At 50.9% G+C, this 22,433-nt stretch overlaps 2 long non-coding RNA genes across 2 annotated transcripts; both read right to left on the bottom strand.

Moving 5' to 3' along the window:
- Positions 1-104: 104 nt before the first annotated feature.
- On the bottom strand, positions 105-20,866 carry LOC149120505 (uncharacterized). The gene is made up of 4 exons (XR_016225867.1): positions 20,704-20,866; positions 19,276-19,377; positions 10,692-10,748; positions 105-681 (listed from the first exon to the last, which is right to left on the bottom strand). It is a non-coding gene; the product is annotated as an uncharacterized LOC149120505 (long non-coding RNA).
- On the bottom strand, positions 16,470-17,846 carry LOC149120506 (uncharacterized). The gene is made up of 2 exons (XR_016225868.1): positions 17,729-17,846; positions 16,470-16,682 (listed from the first exon to the last, which is right to left on the bottom strand). It is a non-coding gene; the product is annotated as an uncharacterized LOC149120506 (long non-coding RNA).
- Positions 20,867-22,433: the final 1,567 nt, after the last annotated feature.

Raw genomic sequence — 22,433 nt, 5'->3', positions numbered from 1 at the left:
CAGAAAGGGTTCCACTTGGTAATCATGTACTGTTCTTTCGTTTTCAAAAATATATTATTTTTTTTTGCTTTCACTTTTAAAACCCAACATTTCTATGTATAACATTTTTAAAAATATTTATTTATTTATTTATTTGAAAGTCAGAGTTACACAGAGAGAAGAAGCAGAGAGAGAGAGAGAGAGAGAGAGAGAGAGAGAGGTCTTCCATCAGCTGGTTCACTCCCCAATTGGCCGCAACAGCTGGAACTGCGCCGATCTGAAGCCAGGAGCCAGTAGCTTCTTCCAGGACTCCCATGCGGGTGTGAGGGCCCAAGCACTTGGGCCATCTTCTGCTTTCTCAGGGCATAGCAGAGAGCTGGATTGGAAGTGGAGCAGCTGGGACTCAAGCCGGCGCCCATGTGGGATGCCGGCACTGCAGGCAGCGGCTTAACCCGCTACACACCACGCCGGCTCCAGCTGAGGGGTTTTTGTTGAGTGCTTTCACGTGCTGGGCATTTCGCTGGGCCCCGAGGCGCTGGGCAATGGAAGGAACTCCCAGTTCCTCCTGGCTCCTGCACCGTCAGAGGGACGCCCTGCCGGGGTCTCAGAGAGAAACTTCTCTTGACTTCCTCCACGCACTCTTTGAGAACCATCACATCCAGGACCGTCAGCGACTTCACCTCTCGGAACCGTAGTTTGCACCTGTAAAATGGAAAACCAGCTCAATGGCATTGGCAAAAATGATTGGCGTTGTGTAAGTGGGAAGAATTCTTATCGATATTATTAATCAGCCTCCAGCACGGGCTTGCTTGTGTAGGGTATTTGATAATAAGAATGCGAAGCTCACAGTTACGCGGTGAAGCAGACAAGATCCGTGTAAGCAGACCCATGTCCTACGCTGAGTACACTGAGATCCAAGGATGAAAGTGGCCCATCTAAATATGGTGAAAAGATCCAAGCTGTGAGCTGGTGTTGTGGCATAGCCTGCGACACCAGCATCCCATATGGGCACTGGTTCATGTCCCGGCCACCCCACCTCTGTTCCAGCTCCCTGCTAATGGCCTGGGAAAAGCAACAGAAGATGGCCCAAGTCCTTGGGCCCCTGCCACCCACATGAGAGACCCAGATGAAGCTCTTGGCTCCTGGCTCAACCTTGGCCATTGTAGCCATCTGGGGGATAAACCAGCAGGTGGAAGATGTCTCCCTCTCTCCCTCTCTCTCTCTAACTCTGCCATTCAGATAAATAAATAGATCTTTAAAAAAAAAATCAAGAAGGGGTGGAGTTAAGGGATAGACAAAATCCACGCTTGAATTCTGGCTTTGCTAGCCATATACTTAGTGATCTTAGGCTGATAATCTCTCTCAGCCTGAGAGGTAACCACATCTATTAAAAAAGGGACATGGGGGCTGGCGCTGTGGCATAGTGGGTTAAAGCCTCAGCCTGAGACAGCAGCATCCCATATGGGTGCCAGTTCGAGTCCTGGCTGCTCCACTTCCGATCCAGCTCTCTGCTATGGCCTGGGAAAGCAGTAGAAGATGGCCCAGCCCCTGCACCTGCGTGGGAGACCCAGCTGAAGCTCCTGGCTCCTGGCTTTGGAACGGCACAGCTCCTGCCATTGTGGACATACAGTGGATGGAAGACCTCTCTCTGTCCACCTCTCTCTGTAACTCTGTCAAATAAATAAAAAATCTTTTTTTAAAAATAAAGGTGGGGGACACGGATTGTGGGACTGAAAGTGGCTGCCAATGGAGAAGGCCCCCCACCGCGCTGGGGGGCGTGGTCGAAGGCCAGGTGGCGGAAGTCATTAAGGGGCTTGTTATGTAAATGTTGAGAAGTAGCACTGCTCTTATCAGAGCCACTGTTAGGTCCCAGGTCTCTCTCTTACGCCCTGCCTAATCCCAGCTTCGGTTTATCCAGGCTCCCAGGCGAAGCAGGGCTTGCCCGCCGCGATGTAAATGGTTGTTGACTTTTCATTGACAAAACAATGGGCCCCTTGAAAGGTACAATGGAAATGTTTAGAGTGGTGGAAAGGGAGAGATTGGTTAAGGAGTGTTTGTTGAGATGGACACAGACTTGCAAATAAACATTTCTCCTTACATGCTGGGACCGCCCCGGCTGGATCAGGAGACGTCTCTAAAGTGGTGTGCGAGCCAGGACTGTAACTGAAGCTCCTGTGCTTAGGTCACTGCAAGGGTCCTGGGGCCCGCGCTGCAGGACAGCAGGTAAAGTCGTCACCTGCGATGTCGGCATTGCAAGTGGGCACTGATTCGAGTCCCGGCTGCTCCACTTCCGATCCAGCTCTCTGCTATGGCCTTGGAAAGCAGCAGAAGATGGCCCAAGTGGTTGGGAACCTGCACCTGCACCTGCATGGGAGACCTGGAATAAGCTCTCTCTCTCTCTCTGCCTTTCTTCTCTTTGGGTAACTTTGACTTTCCAATAAATAAATAAATATTTTTTGACAGGCAGAGTGGACAGTGAGAGAGAGAGAAAGGTCTTCCTTTTTTTTTTTTTTTTTTTCCGTTGGTTTACCCCCCCAGTGGCCACTCTGGCTGGCGCGCTGCAGCCAGCGCACCGCGCTGATCTGATGACAGGAGCCAGGTGCTTCTCCTGGTCTCCCATGCAGGTGCAGGGCCCAAGCACTTGGGCCATCCTCCACTGCACTCCTGGGCCACAGCAGAGAGCTGAACTAGAAGAGGAGCAACTGGGACAGAATCCAGCGCCCTGACCGGGACTAGAACCTAGAGTGCTGGCGCCACTAGCGGAGGATTAGCCTAGTGAGCCACGGTGCCGGCCAACCTTTTTCTTTAAAAAAAAAAGGAATTATTTTCTTTTGCTTCAAACCTCTCACTCCCATCCCTACTCCAGGAGATGGAATGGTGGACTCCCGTAGATTCTGAGCCCTAATGCTGGGGATCACAGAGCCACTGCCGGTCTCTAAGGGAGATGGCAGGGAGGAAGGAGGTGTGGAATAAGGGCTGAGGCCCCAGAAGGCCTTCCTGCAGACACAGAGCAGCCTCGTAAGAGAAACCCGGAGCCTCCCCACCAGCGAGAAGGTGGTCACTACAGGGTGTAGCCACTGAAACAGTGTTTCTAGAGATAAAGGAAAGTGTCCAGCTAGGGGACTGATTGAATGGATCATTCAGAAATTCAGATGGTGGGCGGGAGTGCTCTTTCTGATGATACATTGCAATTATGAGCTTTTTTAAAATTATTTTTGTTGGAAAGGCGGAATGACACACAAAAACACACACGGAGAGGGAGGGGGAGGGGGAGAGAGGCTGGTTCACTCCCCAAATGCCTAAAACAAGCAGGGCTGAGCCAGGCTGAAACCAGGAGTAAGGAACTCCTCCCAGGCCTCCCAGGTGGCTGGCAGGCACCCAAGAACTTGAGCCATCACTGCTGCCTCTACAGGTGTGCCTTGGCAGGAAGCTGGCTCAGAGGCAGGTGATCCGGCACTCAGACACAGGATACAGGTGAAACAAGTGGCAGCTTCACTCACTGTGCCACAATATCCACTCTGTCTGTCTGTCTGTCTGTCTGTCTATCTATCTATCTATCTATGTAAGAGTGGCCTTTAGAAATACAAAGCAGTTCCCGATGTGCAGATCTGGGACAATCTTCAAGATCTATTATTTCTAAGCAAATGGTGGTGTCTCATGTTTATAGAGAGGAAGACTCAATATTGTAAAGAAGTCAAGGCCGGCGCTGTGGCATAGCGGGTAAAGCCACTGCCTGCAGTGCCGGCATCCCATATGGGCGCTGGTTTGAGTCCCGGCTGCTCCACTTCCAATCCAGCTCTCTGCTGTGGCCTGGGAAAGCAGTAGAAGATGGCCCAAGCACTTGCATGGGAGACCTGGAAGAAGCTCCTGGCTCCTGGCTTTGGATTGGTGCAGCTCTGGCCATTGCAGCCAACTGAGGAGTGAACCAGCAGATGAAAGACCTTCTCTCTCTTTCTCTCTTTCCCTCCCTGCCTTTCTCCAACTCTCTCTCTCTCTCTCTCTCCACCCTCCCCCCGCCTCTCCTCTCTCTGTGTAACTGACTTTCAAATAAATAAATTTTTATTAAAAAAAAAAAAAGAAGTCAATTCTCTTCCAATTGATCTGTAAGAGTCAACACAGGGGCTACTGTGTGGTGCACCAGATGAAGCCTCTGCCTGCGATGGCGGTGTCCCGTATGAGCGCCCGTCCAAGTCTCAGCTGCTCCGCTTTGGATCCAGCTCCCTGCTATGGCCTGGGAAAGCAACGGACAGTTGTCCAAGTATTTAGATCTCTGCCCTCATGTGGGAGACCTGGTCAGAGTTCCAGGCTCCTAGCTTTATCTGGCCCAGCCCCAGCAGTTGTGGCCATTTGGGGAGCGAACCAGTGGATGGAAGATCTCTGTCTCTCTCTCTCTCTCTCTCTCTCTGTCTCTCTCTCTCCTCCCCACCACCCCGTAACTTTGCCACTCAAACAAATAAATAAATCTTTTTTTTAAAGCATGTGTCAAGCAACAAGATTTTTTTATTTTTATTTTTTGACAGGCAGAGTGGACAGTGAGAGAGAGAGACAGAGAGAAAGGTCTTCCTTTTGCCGTTGGTTCACCCCCCAGTGGCCGCCGTGGCTGGTGTGCTGCGGCTGGCGCACCGCGCTGATCCGAAGCCAGGAGCCAGGTACTTCTCCTGGTCTCCCATGGGGTGCAGGGCCCAAGCACTTGGGCCATCCTCCACTGCACTCCCGGGCCATAGCAGAGAGCTGGCCTGGAAGAGGGGCAACCGGGACAGAATCCGGCGCCCCGACCGGGACTAGAACCTGGTGTGCCGGCGCCGCTAGGTGGAGGATTAGCCTATTGAGCCACGGTGCCGGCCAAGTTTTTTTTAAAAAAGATTTATTTATTTACTTGAGAGGCAGAAGTTATAGACAGAGAGAAGGAGAGAGAGATCTTCCATCTGCTGGTTCACTCCCCAAATAGCTGCAACGGCCGGAACTGAACCAATCTGAAGCCAGAAGTCAGGAGCTTCTTCCAGGTCTCCAATGTGGATTCGGGGACCCAAGGACTTGGACCATCTTCTGCTGCTTTCCCAGGCCATAGCAGAAAGCTGTATCAGAAGTAGAGCAGGCAGGACTTGAACCGACGCCCATATGGGATGCCGGCTCCAAAAGCAGATGCTTAACCTACTGTGTCACAGTGCCGGCCCCACAACAGGATTTTTCATGAAATCACCAGGCTAACTAAAAATATATATAGGGAAGGGGCTGGTGCTGTGGTGTAGTGGATGCAGATGCTGCTTGCCACAGCAACATGCTATCCGCAGAGCGCTGCTCCCAGTCCCGGCTGCTCTACTTCTGATCCAGCTTCCTGCCAATGGGAAGGCAGGAGAAGTTGGCTCAAATTCCTGGGTCCCTGCCACCCTTAGGGAGACCTGTACTGAGAACCCGGCTCCTAGTTTCAGCCTGGCCCAGCCCTGCCTGTTGCAGCCATTTGGGGAGTGAACCAACAGTTGAAAGATAGCCCTTTCTCTCTTTCTCCGGACTTAAATAGCAAATATTTTAAAAATATACGGGGCGGGGTTGGGGGCGGCTCTGCGGTGTAGGGGGTAAAGCTGCCGCGCACAGCGCCGTCATCCCATATGGACACTGGTTCGAGTCCCAGCTGCTCCACTTCCTATCCAGCTCTCTGCTGTGGCCTGGGAAAGCAGTAGAAGATGGCCCAAGTCCTTGGGCCCCTGCACCTACATGGGAGACCTGGATGAAGCTCCTGGCTTCAGCCTGGCCCAGCACTGACCTTTGTGGCCTCTGGGGCATGAACCAGCAGATGGAAGATCTCTCATTATGTGTCTTTCCTCTAACTCTGCCTTTTAAATAAAGATTTAAAATATATAAAAATACAGATGAATGAGTAAAGGGCTAAGAACAGAAGAGGTTTCTGAGGAGGAACAAAGAGAGGAGAGACTTGCTCTGGCAGAACCAGTAACAGAGACAGTGTACCCTTGAAGGGAGCGGGAACTCACCGAAATGAACTGGTGGAGATAGAAGCCATGAGAAGTGACAGCAGTGGGAAAGCAGATCCAAGCAGAGACTGCTCATCAATGGAACTGGAAACAATGAGCATGCGTAGATCAGACACTCACTCTGTGCCCAAAACTCAATTCCAGATATAAAGACTTGATGATCAACAGCAAAACTAAAAGTTTTCAAAGAAAAATAAGGGGATTCCTATCTGACCTTGTGGTAATGAAGAGAGTCTCTCTCTCTCTCCCTCCCTCCCTCTCTCTTTCCCTCCCTCTCTCTCCCTCTTTCTCTCTCTCCTAATTTCTATTTGATTGTTTATTTAAAATATTTATTTTATTTATTTGAAAAAAAGATTTACAGAGAGAGGTAGAGACTGAGAGGTCTTCCATCTACTGGTTCACTCCCCAAATGGCTGCAACGGCTGGTGCTAGGTCAGGATGAATGAAGCCAGGAGTCAGGAGCTTCATCTGGGTCTCCCATGTGGGTGCAGGGGCCTGAGGACTCAGAACATTTTCTACTGCTTTCCCAGGCCACAGCAGAGTGCTGGATCAGAAGAGGAGCAGCCAGTACTTGAACCAGCACCCATATGGGATGCCGGCACCGCAGGCTTGGGCTTTAACCCACTGTGCCACAGCGCCAGCTCCATGAAGAATCTCTTGAACAAAACACAAAAGGTTAATTATAAAAGAAAACCACAATCAATGAATCTATATTAAAATGGAAAAAATGAAATTAAAAAGTACAATACGGCTGGCACCATGGCTCAATAGGCTAATCCTCCGCCTAGCGGCACCGGCACACCAGGTTCTAGTCCCAGTCGGGACGCCGGATTCTGTCCTGGTTGCTCCTCTTCCAGGCCAGCTCTCTGCTGTGGCCCGGGAGTGCAGTGGAGGATGGCCCAAGTGCTTGGGCCCTGCACCTCATGGGAGACCAGGAGAAGCACCTGGCTCCTGCCTTTGGATCAGCACAGTGTGCCGACCGCAGTGCGCCAGCCACGGCGGCCATTGGAGGGTGAACCAACGGCAAAGGAAGACCTTTCTCTCTGTCTCTCTCTCTCACTGTCCACTCTGCCTGTCCAAAAAAAAAAAAGTACAATATAAAGAAGATACATGAAAGCACATATAAATATGTATCAAGATCATCTAAATGCCTTCTGGAAATCAGTAAAGGACAATACACTCATAGAAAAATGGGCAAAAGGCTTCAACATGCATTTCAAAAAAGAAGACACACAGTTAAGTGCTGATGAAAAGCTACTCAACATTATTGGTAACCAAGGAAATACAAATCAAGATGGCACCTAATGACATACTTTCAACTCTGTCTATGGCAAAAATTAAGAACTAAGGGGCAGGCATTGTGACACAGTGGATTACGTCGCCGCTGCTACACCAGCATCACATATGAGTGCCAGTTTGAGTCCCAGCTACTCCACTTCCAATCCAGCTCTCTGCTAACTTGCCTTTGGCTCAAATGCTTGGGCTCCTGCCACCCACGTTAGAGACCCAGGTGAAGCTCTTGGCTCCTGGCTTCCTCCTGACCTAGCATTGAACATTGCAGCCATCTGGGGGAGTGAACCCACAGATGGAAGACCTGTCTCTGTCTCTGTCTCGGTCTCTTCCTGTCTCTGTAACTCTGCCTTTCAAATAAAGAAAGAAATAAACCTTCTTACAAAAATTAAGGAGTTGGATGGGACAGTGGGTTAAGCCCCTGCCTGTGACACCAACATCCTATACAGGAGCACTGGTTTGAGTCCTGGCTTCTGACCCACCTTCCTGCTAATGTAGCTGAGGGGGGAGCAGAAGACAGTCCAAGTGTTGGGGCCCCTGCCACCCACGTGGGAGACGACCATGGAGTTCCTGGCTCCTGGTTTCAACCTAAACCAGCCCTGGCTGTTGCAGGCATTTGGGGAGTGAACCAGTAGATGGAAGACTCTCTCTCTCTCTCTCTCTCTCTCTCTCTCTCTCTCTCTCCCTCCCTTTCAGATAGATGAAAAGAAACAAACAATTTTTAAAGAAGTTGAATAATACCAAATATTGGAGAAGATCAATAGGTCTTCTGCTTATTGCTGGTGCGAGTATACAGGCAAATGACCCTTTTTTTGGGGAGGGGGAGGGAATTATCATTCTCTTAAGATTCTCATACACACAGTAAAGCCCAGTGGTTCTTCGCTTGGGTAAATATCCAGAGGCAGGTTGTGCCTGAGCGCTCCAAGCGATGTGTACAAAATATTCAGAGCTGCGGTGAACATAAGGTAGAAAATCAGGAAGAACCAGGATGCCCTCCGGCAGCAGAAGGGACAAATAGATTGGGATTCCTTGACAGAACGAAATCCTACACGTGAGTGAATCAGAACGCGCCTCGGCCGCTTGAACAGGATGCTTGCCTTTTACTGAAATTACAAAAAAGAAGCAAGGACCTGAAGATTACATACAGTACGATGCTCTGTTTATAAAATTCAGAAACCACTAAAACCTAAACAATGCATTGCTTAGTCATCCTATGGAGGACAAAAGTACAAAACTGAACGCAAGGAAATCATAAACACGAAGTTCACGATCGTGGCTTCCTGGCTTGGTCGGGGAGGAAGCTGATTGAATGGAATTGAGGTAGAGTCCCTCAGCCGTTGTGAATCACCAACAACATTATTGTATTGTTTAAAAAATACATAAAATGAATCATAAAAACATAACACAAGTAAATAAATAAAAGAAGACCATGAACAAAAATAACTTTTAAAACCAGATTGATTTATTATTTATTTGAAAGGCTGAGTTACAGAGAAGGAGAGAGAGAGAGAGAGAGAGAGAGAGAGATCTTCCATTCTCTGGTTCACTCTCCATATGGCATCAGCCAAGGTTGGTCCAGGCTGAAGCCAGGAGCCAGGAGCTCCTCCAGGTCTCCCACATGGGTGCAAGGGCCCAAGGACTTGGATCATTTTCCACTGCTTTCCCAGGCACATTAGCAGGGAGTTGGATTTAAAGTGGAGCAGCTAAGACTTGAACCAATGCCTGTATGGGATGCAGGCACTGCAGGCAGTAGTTTTACGCTACGCCGCAGCACTGGCCCCAGTAATGGTGTGTTAACAAATTTTACAGTTTAAGAATTTTAAATGGGGTCTGGCATTGTGGAGCAGTAGGTTAAGCCGCCACCTTAGACACTGCCATCCCATATGAGTGCTGGATCGAGGTTCGAGTCCCAGCTACTCCACTTCTAGTCCAGCTCTGCCCTAATGTGCCTGGGAAAGCAGTGGAAAGCTGGCCTGACTACGTGGGTTCCTGCACCCACGCGGGAAATCCAGATGGAGTTCTAGGCAGCTGGGGAGTTTACCAGTGGATGAAGGATTGTTCTCTTATGTATATCTCTGTCTCGCTACCTCTTTCTTTCTCTGCCTTTCAAATAAAAAGAAAAACACAAGAGTGCTATCATATCCTACTCCTGTGTTAAAAAACGTCAGTGAGGGGCCGGCGCCGCGGCTCACTAGGCTAATCCTCCGCCTAGCGGCGCCGGCACACCAGGTTCTAGTCCCGGTTGGGGCGCCGGATTCTGTCCCGGTTGCCCCTCTTCCAGGCCAGCTCTCTGCTGTGGTCAGGGAGTGCAGTGGAGGATGGCCCAGGTGCTTGGGCCCTGCACCCCATGGGAGACCAGGAAAAGCACCTGGCTCCTGGCTCCTGGCTCCTGCCATCGGATCAGCGCGGTGCGCCGGCCACGGCGGCCATTGGAGGGTGAACCAACGGCAAAAGGAAGACCTTTCTCTCTGTCTCTCTCTCTCACTGTCCACTCTGCCTGTCAAAAAATAAAAAAATTAAAAAAAAATTAAAAAAAACCGTCAGTGAGGGAAATGTCTATTGCCCACACACGTAAAATTCTATATTCACGGTATGTCTGCAGAAGTAGGCACAAGAGAGGCTGGTGTTGTGGTATAGCAGGTGAAGCCTCTGCCTGTGATGCCAGTATCCCACATGGGCATCAGTTTGTGTCCCAGCTGCTCCACCTCCAACCCCGCTCTTTGCTAATGTGCCTGGGAAAGCAGCGGAGGATGGCCCAAGTGTTTGGGCCCCTGCACCCAGTGGGAGATCTGGGTGGGGCTCCAAGCTCCTGACTTTGGCCTGGGCCAGCCCTAGCTATTGCAGCCACTTGGGGAGTGAACCAGTGGATGGAAGATCTCTCTCTCTCTCTCTGACTGTATTTCAAATAAATAAAATAAAAATTTTTTAAAGTAGGCACAGGAAACAGGTCTTTGCTTTTCTTTTTTCTTTTCTTTTTTTTTTTTTTAAGATTTATTTGAAAGGCAGAGAGAGAGATCATCCATCCGCTGGTTCACTCCCCAAATGGCCACAATGGCTAGGGCAGGGCCAGGCTGAAGCCAGGAGCCTGTAGCCAGGAGCCTCCTCTGGGTCTCCTATGTGGGTGCAGGGGCCCAAACACTTGGGCCGTCTTCTGCTGCTTTCCCAGGTCATCAACAGGGAGCTGAATTGGAAGTGGAGCAGCTGGGACTGGAACCTGCATCCATTTGGGATGCCAGGGTTGTAGATGGCGGCTTTACTTGCTAAGCCACAACTCCAACCCCCTGAGGAAATCTTATATGTGGACTCCCTGACCTTGCAATTCTCTTCTACATTCAGAACCTACTTTATATATTTACATGCATATTTCCAGATGTAAATGTAGGAAGTTGTTTATTAAAGCATGGTGCAAAGTTAGCTATGCATCATAGTACCTACCTCAACTGGCAAGGAGACAGTCATCCCAGAGTCTGAGAGGATCTCACATTCGTTGACCTAGAAGGACAGTATACATTTATTAAGTGTGAAAAGGGCAAGGCATAGAATATGTATTATGGGGTCGGCACTGTGGTGTGGTGGGTAAAGCCACCATCTGCAGTGCTGACATCCCATATGGGCACCAGTTCGAGTCCCAGCTGCTTAACTTCTGATCCTGCTCTCTGCTGTGGCCTAGGAAAGCAATAGAAGATGTCCCAAGTGCTTGGGTCCCTGCACCCGCGTGAGAGACCTGGAAGAAACTCCTAGCTCCTGGCTTTAGATCAGCGCAGCCAATTGGGGAGTGAACCAGCAGATGGAAGACTTTCTCTCTCTCTCTCTCTGCCCTCCTTCTCTCTCTGTGTGTGTGTGTAACTCTGACTTTCAAATAAATAATTTTTTTTGACAGAGTGGACAGTGAGAGAGAGAGACAGAGAGAAAGGTCTTCCTTTTTTTCCGTTGGTTCACCCCACAATGGCCGCTGTGGCCAGCACACTGCACGGATCCGAAGCCAGGAGCCAGGTGCTTCTCCTGGTCTCCCATGCGGGTGCAGGGCCCAAGCACTTGGGCCATCCTCCACTGCACTCCCAGGCCACAGCAGAGAGCTGGCCTGGAAGAGGAGCAACCAGGACAGAATCCAGCGCCCTGACCACGATTAGATACTGGAATACCGCCGCCACAGGCAGAGGATTAGCCTATTGAGCCACGGAGCTGGCCATAAATAAATAATTTTTTTAAAAAAGAATATGTATTATGATTTGTCAAGACACACATGGAGAATTTCATGGAGAAAATGCAAGTGACTATTAGCATTGGTTATTTGTGGGCAGTGGAATTGAAGATTTATTTATTTTAAAGAGAGAGAGAGAGAGAGAGAGAGAGAGAGAGAGAGAGAGGGAATCTTTCATCTCCTGGTTCGCTCCCCAAATGCCTGCAACAGCCAGGATCCAGGAACTCCAATCTGGGTCTCCCAGGCACATTAGCAGGGAGCTGGATAGGAAACAGAGTGGCTGGGGCTAGAATTAACACTCATATGGGCTGCTGCTGTCCCAGCCCACTGTGCCAACAACGACTGGGCAAGAAGATCACAAAGGGAGGGAAAGGACATACTTTTTGGTTTGTAAGTCCTAATGGTGCCCCTGGTTTTTACAAAAGACAGGCACTCAAAACCTCCATGACATTTAATAAAAGACTTTAAAAGTTCAAAAATTCCAAAGAAGCCGTGTATACTCACTGCACAAACATTTCTTAGATTATGAGAGTTTACATTTTATTTTATACACCTGTTCTATTTGAAACACAACCAATTTGCAATACACTACTTTTATGAACAAAGTTTTTGCAAACTTTATGTGTTATGTGTGTCTGTGTGTGTGTGTGTTTTAAAGCTTTATTTATTTACTTGAAAGGCAATTACAGAGAGAGAGGGAGACACACAGAGAGAGATTTCATCCCTTGATTAACTCCCCAAATAGCTCCAATGCCTGGAGCTGGGCCAGACTGAAGCCAATAGCCTGCTACTTGATCTGGGTCCCGCATTTGGGTGGCAGGGGCCCAAGCACCTGGGCCATCCTCTGCTGCTTTTCAAGGTGCTTTAGCATGGAGCTGGATCAGCAGCAGAACAGCCAGGACTGGAACCAGCGCTCATATGGGATGCTGGTCTCACAGGTGGTAGCTTAATCCAGTGCATCACAATGCCAACTCCTGCACAAATATTTTTAAGAAAATATAGAAGCTGGCGCCGCAGCTCACTAGGCTAATCCTCTGCCTTGCGGCGCCGGCACACCGGGTTCTAGTCCCAGTCAGGGCGCCAGATTCTGTCCCGGTTGCCCCTCTTCCAGGCCAGCTCTCTGCTGTGGCCAGGGAGTGCAGTGGAGGATGGCCCAAGTGCTTGGGCCCTGCACCCCATGGGAGACCAGGATAAGTACCTGGCTCCTGCCATCAGATCAGCGCGGTGTGCCGGTCACAGTGCGCTGGCTGCGGCGGCCGTTGGAGGGTGAACCAACGGTAAAGGAAGACCTTTCTCTCTGTCTCTCTCTCACTGTTCACTCTGCCTGTCAAAAAAAATATATATATAGAATATGAAGAAAAGAAGATTAGTTTTTTTTCTCATCCCCAACAAGATAATCATATTGAACAGTTTGGGGTATAGTTTTCAAAATTTATCAGTTATTTGCTTGCTGGTTTTTAAAAAAGATTTATTTATTTATTTGAAAGAGTTACACAGAGAGAGGAGAGGCAGACAGAGAGAAAAAGGTCTTCCGTCCGCTGTTTCACTCCCAAGTTGGCCGCAACAGCCGGAGCTGGGCCGATCCAAAGCCAGGAGCCAGGAGCTTCCTCCGGGTCTTCCATGTGGGTGCAGGGGCCCAAGGACTTGGGCCATCTTCTACTGTTTTCCCAGGCCATAGCAGAGAGCTGGATCAGAAGTGGAGCAACCAGGACTCGAACCGGTGCCCATATGGGATGCCAGCACTGCAGGTGGCGGCTTTACCTGTTACACCACAGCGTCGGCCCCTTGCTTGCTGTTTTCTAAAAAAGTTTTGCCAGCTGGACTCGAACCAGTGCCCACATGGGATGCTGGTGGCACAGGCGACCCCCAACCCACTGTACCACAACATCGGCCCCAGATTAATTTATTTTTACAAAATGGAATCGTGTTGTACATGCTGTTAATATTTTTCATATTCTAGTACTTCAACAGTCCTTGAACATGTGTACAGGATTATTTGTTTCTTAAATTGGGATCTGATTGTACAAGTGTGATTCACAGAGGCCGGTGCTGTGGCATAGCGGGTAAAGCCGCCACCTGCAGTGCCGGCATCCCATATGGGCGCCAGAGCAAAGAGGACTGCCACTTTACCTGTAAAATTGTCTTTTTAAAATGCAATTCGAGGGCCGGCGCCGCGGCTCACTAGGCTAATCCTCCGCCTAGCGGCGCCGGCACACCGAGTTCTAGTCCCGGTCGGGGCGCCGGATTCTGTCCCGGTTGCCCCTCTTCCAGGCCAGCCCTCTGCTGTGGCCAGGGAGTGCAGTGGAGGATGGCCCAGGTGCTTGGGCCCTGCACCCCATGGGAGACCTGGAAAAGCACCTGGCTCCTGGCTCCTGCCATCGGGTCAGCGCGGTGCGCCGGCCGCAGCACGCCAGCCGCGGCGGCCATTGGAGGGTGAACCAACGGCAAAGGAAGACCTTTCTCTCTGTCTCTCTCTCTCACTGTCCACTCTGCCTGTCAAAAAAAAAAAAATGCAATTCGACACCTCCTACAGTGCACCCTGGCATGGAGATTATGGTCTCTAAGGGGAGCTGGGGCTGCTTGCAGAAAAGGCGGGAGTTGGTACCTAGGGCTAGGAGGCACACGGTGAGCCTGGACCATACCATCTTGCTGAGCCAAGCAATGGAGCTGTCAAAGATTAGGGAAACGCTGGTGTAGACGCTCAAGAAACAGTCCACTGAACAATGCTAAGATTAAGCCTCAAAAGGAAAACACTGGCTGAGGGGCCGGCGCTGTGGCTTAGTGGGTAAAGCTGCCACCTGCAGTGCCAGCATCCCATATAGGCACCAGTTTGAGTCCTGGCTGCTCCACTTCCGATCCAGCTCTCTGCCGTGGCCTGGGAAAGCAGTAGAAGATGGCCCAAGTCCTTGGGCCCTGCACGCACCTTGGGGACTCAGAAGAAGCTCCTGGCTTCAGATCAGCCCAGCACTGCCCAATTGTAGCCAACTGGGGAGTAAACCAGCGGATGGAAGACTCTCTCTCTCTCTCTCTCTCTCTGTATGTGTGTGTGTGTGTGTGTAACTCTGACTTTCAAATAAAAATAAATAGTCAAAAAAAAAAAAAAAAACCAACAACAAAACAGGAAGCTGGAATGGGAAGCAGAGCCAGGTGATGAACTGAACCTACAGTCTCTGATGTAAGATGTGGGGGGTGTGTCCCAACCAGCGTCTTAAATCTTAACCACTGGAACAAACACCACCCTACACTAATCTTTTCTAAAGATTTACTTATTTAATTTGAAACAGAGTTACACACACACACACAGAGAGAGAGAGAGAGGTCTTCCATCCACTGGTTCACTCCCCAAATAGCCCCCAACAGCTGGCCCTGGACCAGATGGAAGCCAGGAGCCTGGAACTCCATCTGGAGCTCCCACATGGGTGGCAGGGGCCCAGACACTTGTGCCAACTTCTGCCGCTTTCCCTGGCACGTTAGTAGGGAGCTGGGTTGGAAGTAGAGCCCCCACGGTAGAATATTTTATACTTCCCCAATTTATAGCTCAAAAAGATAAACGTTTTGCATAGATGAAGATAGAAATATGAAATGGAGTCTACCACTATGATGACTGGGCTTATTTCTTGATGGTAGGATTTAGGAATAATGTCTATTTTGCATGTTTTTCTGAGTTTTATAATACTTTGATCACATGCATGTGTCATTACTATAAAAAAAAGCAATAAAATCCATACCACCCCCATCCAGTCTCCGGCAGAGTTTGCTGAGTTTCCTATAGATGGTCTCTCCAACATTTATACACACAAGGGGAATGTGTGCACACATGCATACAATTTCTTAACAAAAATGAGATGGTGAGGCTAGCATTGTTGCATAGCAGGTTAAGCCACCGCTTGCAGTGCCGGCATCCCATATGGGTGCTGTTCAAGTCCCGGCTGCTCCATTTCTGATCCAGCTCTCCGCTGTGGCCTGGGAAAGCAGTGGAAGATGGCTCAAGTGCTTAGGTCCTTGCATTCGCCTGGGAGACCCGGAAGAAGCTCCTGGCTCCTGACACTGAGTCGGCCCAGCTCCGGCTGTTTACAGCCATTTGAGGAGTGAACCAGTGATCGGAATGGAAGACCTTTCTCTATTCATCAGGGTACACAGCTCCATTTGCATTTATGTTTCCTTACCGCTCAACCACTTCTTCCTATTCCTTGTCCGGTTTTCTTTCTTTCTTTTTTTGTTTTTTAATCTTTGTATCACAAATACCTGGCATTTTATTTATTTATTTATTTATGGAGGGCCAGCACCGTGGTGTAGCAGATAAAGCTGCCATATGCAGGGCCGGCATCCCATATGGGTGCCGGGTCAAGTCCTGGCTGCTCCACTTCCAATCCTGCGCTCTGCTATGGCCTGGGAAAGCAGTAGAAGTTGGCCCAAGTCCTTGGGCCCCTGCACCCACATGAGAGACCTGGAAGAAGCTCCTGGCTCCTGGTTTTGGATCAGCCCAGCTCTGACTGTTGAGGCCATTTGGCAGGGGGGACCAGTGGATGGAAGACCTCTCTCTCTGTCTCTCCCTCTGTCTGTAACTCTACCTCTCAAATAAATTTTAAAAACCATATATAAAGGATTGTACATAACCACAGTTGTGCTCCCTCTCCCCCAGAATGGTATGTGACAGCTTAGCCCCCCAGAACTGGGGGACAGGCGGAGTCTCCTCCCTTCAGCCTTGGGATGGTGTTGTGAGAGTGTTTGCTCTGGCTGTGCCGAGCTCCCCGGGTGAAGGCTCTGCGCTTGGCAGTGTTCTCAGAAGCCCCCCGTCCTCTCTAAGCAGAGGGGCATTCTGGCAGTTCTCCCCCTTCTCCCAGCCTTCTGGGACCTCAGCCACGCCACAGGGGCCTTGTGAGGCTCCTCTGGGGCTCCCAGGGACCCCTAGGAGAGTTATTTGCTAAATCGGCAACCCTAACCCCATTCCCTTTGTATCGCAAGATTTCAGTCTGTATTGCCTCTTACTTGTCAGAACATAGAAATCACCATTTCTTTTCAAGGATTTATTTTATTTATTTGAAAGACGGAGAGAGGTAGAGACAGAGAGAGGTCTTTCATCTGCTGGTTCACTCCCCAGATGGCCGCAACAGCCGGAGCTGGGCTGATCCAAAGCCAGGAGCTTCTTCCGGGTCTCCCATGTAGGTGCAGGGGCCCAAGGACTTGGGCCATCTTCTACTTCTTTCCCAGGCCACAGCAGAGAGCTGGATCGGAAGAGGAGCAGTTGGGATTAGAACTGGCACCCATATGGGATGTTGGCGCTTCAGGCCAGGGCTTTAACCCACTGTGTCACAGCGCTGGCCCCATCTTTTTTTTTTTTTTTTTTTTTTTTTTTTTTTTTTTTTTTTTTTTTTTTTTTTTTTTAAGATTTATTATTTGAAGGCCGGCGCCGCGGCTCACTAGGCTAATCCTCCACCTTGCGGTGCCGGCACACCGGGTTCTAGTCCCAGTCGGGGCGCCGGATTCTGTCCCGGTTGCCCCTCTTCCAGGCCAGCTCTCTGCTGTGGCCCAGGAGTGCAGTGGAGGATGGCCTAGGTGCTTGGGCCCTGCACCCCATGGGAGACCAGGAGAAGTACCTGGCTCCTGCCATCGGATCAGCGCGGTGCACCGGCCGCAGCGTGCCGGCCGCGGCGGCCATTGTGGGGTGAACCAACAGCAAAGGAAGACCTTTCTCTCTGTCTCTCTCTCTCACTGTCCACTCTGCCTGTCAAAAAAATAAATAAAATAAAAAGATTTATTATTTGAAAAGTGCAGAGAGAGAATCTTCCACCCGCTGGTTCGCTCCCCAAATGGCTGCAACAGTCGAAACTAAGCCAATCCAAAGCCAGGAGCCAGGAGCATCTTCCAGGTCTTCCACGTGGGCCCAAGCACTTGGGCTGTCCTCCGCTGCTTTCCCAGGTGCATTAGCAGGGAGCTGGATGGGAAGTGGAGCAGCCGGGGATCTAACACATGGGATGCTGACACTGCAGGCTTCTGCTTGGTCCACTGTGCCACAGCGCCCGCCCCCAGCAACCCCCTTTGAGTCCCACCCCTACAGTCCATTCTCTACACTGTGCGTTTTGTCTTCGCTCAGAGCCCTGCTGCTCCACTCAGAATTGGATCCGGACTCCTTCGCTTGGCCTTCAAAGCGCTGGAGGGTCCAAGCCTGATCCTCTCCGGCCTTAACCTCCAGCTGCTCCCGTGCCCCTGCTGCCTTCCCCGGCCGTCAAGGGAAGCTGAGCCTAGCCTCAGGGGCTCTGCGATCATTCACCTCTGCTCTGATTCCCTTGCCCCAGAGCATCTCTGTTCAAACGTCACGGCCGCAGAGAGGCCTTCCCAGATTCCCCAACCTCATCGAACAGAGCAGCTCCCCTGCCTTCACCCCCTCCTTCCCCCAGATTTCCTGGATTTTCTCATCATACCAATTACCCACCTGAATCTCATTCTCTTATTTGTCTGTTTGCTGTTTTTGCCTCCCAGGAATGTCAGCTTGGTAAAAACCTCAACTTTTGAGTTTGTTTGCACTCTCCCCTCCCTCACCTCTCCATTATTTCCCCAGTGCCTAGAATCATGCCTGGCACACAGCTAACCTGGATTTGAGGGGCTGAGCAGCTCAGCAGTTAAAAGCAGCGCTGTGGGGTCTGGCGCTGTAGTGTAGTGGGCTAAGCTTCTACCTGTGGTGCCGGCATCCCATATGGATGCAGGTTCAAGTCCCAGCTGCTCCTCTTCTGATCCAGCTTCCTGCTAATGTGTCTGGGGAAGCAGTACCACTGCACCCACGTGGGAGACTCCGGAAGAGGCTCCTGGCTTTGGATCGGCCCAGTTCTAGCCATTGTGGCCCTTTGGGGAGTGAACAGATGGAAGACCTCTCTCTCTCCCTTTCTCTGTCTGTAACTCTCTCTCTCTCTCAAATAAATAGGTAAATAAATCAAATATATTTTTAAAAACACACAGCTATGAGTCAGTCTCTCTGGGTTTGAGTCTCTGGGGGGTGAGCCTGGCAGCACAGTGAGTTACTGCACTTGGGGCTCTGGCATCCCATATGGGCACCGGTTCGAGTCCTGGCAGCTCTGCTTCTGATCCAGCATCCCTGATAACGCACGCGGGAAGCATCGGACAATGGTCTAAGTACTGGAGTTTCTGCCACCAACCAGGGAAGACCAGGATGGAGCTGTCCTGGCTGCTGGTTTCAGCCTGGCCCAGCCCCAGTTGTTGCAGCCATTTGGAGAGTGAACCAGCAGATGGAAAATCTCTTTCTCTCTCTCATGTAGTAGGTTAGGTATCTGCCTGCGGTGCTGGCATCCCACATGGGCGCCGGTTCGCTTCCCAGTTGCTCCACTTCTGATCCAGCTCCCTGCCGATGGCCTAGGAAAGCAGAAGATGGCCCAAGTGCCTGGGCCCCTGCACCCATGTGGGAGACCCAGAAGAAACTCCTGGCTCCTGGCTTCAGATCGACCCAGCTCCAGCTGTTGTGGCCATTTGGGGGGTGAACCAGCAGATGGAAGACATCTCCCTCTGTCTGTAACTCTCTCTCTAAAGTAAAATAAAATAATAATAAAAAACTTAAAAAACCACCACTCTCCTGACTGCTTTTTTCCAGCTGTATAATTTGGGACAAGTTACTGAGCCATCCTTTTACCATCTGTCAAAGGATGATATTCACCTGAATAGGGTTATTGTGGGCTTGAATTGATTCGTGTGAAAACACAGGTTGGTGCTAAGCGTTGTCATGATCGTATTTGTGAATGTAAGACGTAGGGGTTATGGCTGTCATGCACAGATGCAGGTAGCATACAAGCCCTAGCTATGGATACTTACGATGCACCTGGCATTCCCCAGGTCGACCGCGGGTGTAGATACAGGCATGGAAGTAAACAAGACACACTTGAACTTCTTCAGGCAGTTTCTGGCGAGAGAGTGCTGGGAAGCCAAAAAGCACAGGCTGTTACAGGAGATCTAATAGAGTCTGAGCGAAAGCCTAGGGGCTACAGGCGATGGGACGCTGTCCTGCCACCATCAAATGGTCTCAATCCCGTCATTTGTGACCACACGGACGAAGCCTGGAAGACTTTGTGTGTCGGAGTGCCTGTGTTGGAGCGCCTGGGTTGGATACCTCGCTTCTGCTCCTGACTCCAGCTTCCTGCTAAGGCCCAGGCAGGGAGGCAACAGGGATTACTCAAGTACTTAGATCCCTGCCAGCCACGTGGGAGGCCGATGAAGTTTCCAATTCCTGGCTGGGGCCTGGCCCAGCCCCACCCAGAGTGGGCATTTGGGGGAGTGAACCAGCAGATTGAAGCCTGGCCTTTCTGCCCCTCTGCCTCTTAAAAAAATAGTTGATTTCATGGAAATTGAATAGAAAGGTAGTTACATGGGGAGAAAGGGTTGGGGAGGTCAGCCAATGGTTACAATGTTAGAGTTAGGTAGACAAAAAAGCTCTGGTGTTTTATGGGGCAGAAGTAGTACTTAACAGTGATGGTTTGCACGTTTCAAAACAGGGAGTAGAGGCCATTTAATGTTCTCATCACAAAGGAATGAGAAATGTTGGAGGTGATGGATATGCTAATTACTCTAATTTGATCATTACACAACGTGTACTTGTGTATGGAGTCATCACAGCGTAGCCCATAAATACATAGGTATTAAGTGTGCGTCGATCAAAGAAATTTAAAAATATATAACCTGTAGTCTCAGGCCAGGGAAGGCTTCTGGATTCAGCCCAGGAAGGACTAAGGGTTTGTAGGTTTCAACGAGGTAGAAGGAAAGTAAGAAACAGGAATGCAGCAGCTGGGAGTGGGGGAGCTGTTGGAGACGCTGGGAGAGCGGAAGTGGCCGGGATTTGGCAGGGGTCCCTCCACGGACCTTGGGGACCTTAGGGAGGTGTTTCAGTAGGAGCCCTGAAAGGACTAGAAACCACAGAGTGACTCCGGGGGTCGCAGCTAGGGAAGTTTCGCCTGGTGCTGCGTGGAGAGGCTGCTTCATCTACAGTGGAGGCTCCCTGGCCTCTCCACCTGCTCTCGGGTGCTCTTAGCCTGCTCCGTGGCATCATGCGACCCTCCCACTCCTTCCCCTACTCCGAAGGGAAATCCGCAGGGACTGGGGCTTTGGTGGGGTGGGAGAGACGGGCTTCAGGGATGTCAATCAGGAGGCTGGTGCCGACCGCCAGGGGTTCAGAATGTTCCTTTGCCCGGAGTGCTAGGAACAGCTGTGTGGATGCAAGAGAGCAGGAGGGGAGGGGGCTAGACTCACCCCGAAACTTCATTTGCATAGCACACTACAGAAAACATCCATCGTCCACATCACAGAACGGGCAAGGGAGGTGGGCTAAGGCCCCAGTAGCCAGAACGTGGGACTACCACTGACTAAGCGATTGAGGGCCTAGGCGGCCGGTGGGGAAGGGAGACCGGTGCTTCTATTTGTATTTCTCGCATGAACAACCATGCGGGTGGCAAGCGCCATTCCCTCGGAGCAGAGGGGACGGGTAAGTTTTGTGGTTCGGATCATGAGTTCACATTTTGGGTGTATAAACCTGAGGTGCCTGCTGCTGGTGCCCCTAGAGTGGTAATCCAGGAATCAGAGAGACAGGAACCCAAGTTCTAAACTGGGGCTACTCCCTGGCCGGAGAGAGGACAACTGGAGTGCACAGTGGAATCAGGAGACACATGCAGCTTGGACGTGAATGCCCTCGTCTTCCGAGGTCTCTTTAGGCAAATTACCAGCAATGCTTACATGCAAATACTTTCTGACTAAACTGGCTTTCTCACTTCACCTCGAAGGTTCTGACTCCCCTCTACCCCCTCCACTGCCGGCCCTGCACTTCTAACCATGAACTTCTAGTTCATGCAAGGCAGGGGTCCTGGAACCTTTAAGCTTTACGGTATCATCTCTGCTTGAGAACATGCTGGATGAAGGAAGGCAGTTAAGAGAATCCTTAGGAACCCCAACAACTGATGGCAGGACCCAGAAGTGGCCCTTAAGGGAGACTAGCGTGGACAGGGCAGGGAGGGCGGCAGAGGGGAGGCCCTGGGCTAGCTGGCGTCGCAGGTGAGGGAAATGGCTGTGCAGCCGGTGAACTTGCCTAACGCAGGTCTGCAAAGTTCCACTGATTGCCTGTGGAGACCTCCTGCCCTCAGCTGCACTGCCATCTCCTGGCTGGTAGCCCACATTACACCTGGGTGATGGATCCCATCCTCTCAGTCTCCAGCCTTGCAAGCTGCCCTTGTCTTCCTGTTAGGTCACCCTGTGTGAAGCGGAGCCCTCATCACAGCCAGTCCTCTGCTTAGCAACTTTCAGTGGCTCCCCGTCACCGCTGCGCTACTGCTGGACTTTTGGCCGTGGGGGACCAGGCGGCCTCTCTCCACCAGTGCCTCAGGTTGCTCCCTCGTGAACAAACGAGCTGCCTTCTTCCCTGTACAACCAAGGCTCGACCTTGCGGAGGCTGCGACATCCTTCTGGGACGCCCACCTCCCAAGCTCTCCAGCCCTAGCGCAGCAGTCAGGGTCTATTAGCACACCCTGATCCAGAGCTGGCGTGCAGGACTCCACGCCGGGGTGTTGAGCAGAGTCGTATCCTCACACGCCAGAGTTGCAGGAGCTGTGGGAAGGCCTCCAGGGGCGAGCTTCTCTGGCCAGAACACCCCGTCTTTAACCCAAACTCTCCAGTGTGGTTTGTGGCACTTCCAGACGCCCTGCTCTGGAACTCTGGCTGTTGAGATCTGGGGTGGGGTGCAGGAAGTGGAGCAGAGGAAAAACACCTGGCTAAAGAAGTTAAGAGTCAGGGCCGGCACTGTGGCGTATCGGGTAATGCTGCCGCCTGCAGTGCCAGCATCCCATGTGGGTGCCAGTTCGAGTCCTGGCTGCTCCACTTCTGATCCAGCTCTCTGCTATGGCCTGTGAAAGCAGCAGAAGATGGCCCAGACACTTGGGTCACCTGCACCTAGGTGGGAGACCTGGAAGAAGCTCCTGGCTTCGGATTGGCAC

Source organism: Oryctolagus cuniculus, chromosome 19, assembly GCF_051225735.1.
Source record: "Oryctolagus cuniculus isolate XC-2025 breed Fujian yellow rabbit chromosome 19, ASM5122573v1, whole genome shotgun sequence".
NCBI classification, from domain to species: Eukaryota; Metazoa; Chordata; class Mammalia; order Lagomorpha; family Leporidae; genus Oryctolagus; species Oryctolagus cuniculus.
The sequence above is the reverse complement of the archived record's forward strand: the minus strand, read 5'-3'. Positions and strand labels throughout refer to the sequence as shown.